The following is a 2260-nucleotide window of genomic DNA, read 5'->3' on the forward strand; positions in this document are numbered from 1 at the left end:
TTATATCAGTTTTATTTTTTCTTTAGTTGGAAATAGATTTCGAATATGTTTACCCCGATTCCCGCTTAGATCTATATCGAGCTTGGACCAAATTATCATCTTTCGTTGAACAAAAATTTAAAGTTTTTTCTGTATTTTCTTTTTTATTTTCCTTTCTCTGCTTTCGGTCAGGTTATTCTTCAATTTCTGCTGTTTAGAGTTTTCTCTATTTTTCCTCCAATTTTCTTTGATCTCCTTTTCACTCTTCCCTTTTTTCAGATTCCTTTCATAAGCGTTTTTCCAAAGTTACTGAAATAAGAAAAGTTATTTAAATGGTTAATATTTCATATTAATGTCATAGGTATGCAGACGATCCAACTTCTGTCAATGCTGCCAAGCTTGTTCCCTGTCACGATAGTTGTAGCAAACAAACAAGAAAATACTTGGCGTCCATCGAAAATGGAACGGCGAAACGCTTTCTTTTTGCAAGTTGAATTAAGTGATGTTTTTGTGAAAATTCGACTAAAATAATTTTTTTCTACTGCTGTAATATGAACATATTTACATTTTTAATTTCTAATTACAGAGTCGCGACGAACTGAAAAATGAAATTCAACATTGCAGAGACCAACTGAAACAACCGAAACTAACTCTGCAAACACAGGCCATGATATTTGGACATTCCAAAAGCGTCGTCAAACAGCAGTATTTGGTGCACGTCGACACCATACTGTATGAAGTCGAGTCCCCACTGAAAGCTATCGACATAGGTTTCAAGATAATCCACAGCCTCCATGCAGAGTATCAAAAAGAAGTGGGCCAAGTTTTTTTTATTTTTACAACGAGAGATCTACAGATTCTCTACCAAGCGGGATAAAAAATGCACCACAGTGAGCACGATGGTCAGAGAATACGATTCCTTTGAGCAAACATAGTAAAAAAACACTTATAACCAATTTTCAAAACGTTATTCTAAAGTTTTTCTTACACTAGGTTCACGATTTTTATTTCTAATCTAAATGCCTGTTTGTTGCGTGTGTAAAAAAGATGTTGCTAATATAAAAGCTTTAGGACAACATTTTGAAACAGAGCATTTCCTTGAAAAAATTGATTACAAGCGTATAGAATGTAACTGTTTAACGAGACAATTTGATACTTTTCATTCTTTAAAAAGACATTATTATTTGCATCACGAAACACCGTCTCCTGTAGCCAAGAAACGAAAATCCTCATTAATTGATAACAATGAAACAGTTTTTAGAAAAAACGAAAATTTAAGAAAACATTCTGATAACTCATTTACAACTTTGATGGATTGGGAATTACAGGAAACAGCAGTCACAATAAAGAAGTTCCAATATTTCATAAAGTCGGGTTGTTTTTCGCTAAAATATCAGGAAGGTTTAACTTGTGTCGAAATGAAGTACAAAATATGTACGAAGAAATAAAGAAGCTTTGTTTGGATGGGTTGATTGCTGACATTGAAAATCAAGTAAACTTGATTATTGATGCAAATAATAATGACTTAAAAGAAGACATGCGTTCTATTTGTAAAGAGTACAAGAAATCGCTGGAAGTATTTTTAACTGAACATAGACGCTTAAATTTCTTCGGAAAAAGTAACTTCTATGTACCTCCAATCGTATGTGGTATTCTGCGTGGTACAGAAGTTTATGCTTGTTCGCAGACCGGGTAAATGATTTCATTAAAAAAAACGTTGAAATTATTTTTTGAAACTCCCGGTAATCTAGAGTGTGTTGCCTCTTACATGAAGTCATTGGAAAATTTGACAGAACGTATTTGTAAATAAATACAAACATAAACGTGGAAAAGAACTCTGCTGCGATATCTCCCAGATGACAGAGTAATTCCATTAATGTTTTATTTTGACGATTTCGAAGCAAATAATCCCTTCGGTCCTAATTCTGAAAAACTTGGGAAATTATACGTTTCTATACTAAGCCTTTCACCGGAATGTCAATTTTCATCTGACAATATTTTTCTTGTTCTTTTATTTGATAGTTATTTGCGACAATATTATGGAAATGATAGGGTTTTCGCTCCTTTAACTAAAGAGGCAAATTTCCTAGCCAAAAATGGTATTACAGTAAGAAATGAAAATGGAGAAACAAAAAAATAAACTTTGCAACTGAATTCGGCACTGGCGACAATTTAGGCATTAATGCAATTTTTGGCTTCGTGGAAAGTTTTAACGCACTCCATTATTGCAGATTTTGCAGAAATTCGAAAGAGAAAATGCAAATTCACTATGCCAATGATG

Source organism: Belonocnema kinseyi, chromosome 7 (assembly GCF_010883055.1).
Source record: "Belonocnema kinseyi isolate 2016_QV_RU_SX_M_011 chromosome 7, B_treatae_v1, whole genome shotgun sequence".
NCBI classification, from domain to species: Eukaryota; Metazoa; Arthropoda; class Insecta; order Hymenoptera; family Cynipidae; genus Belonocnema; species Belonocnema kinseyi.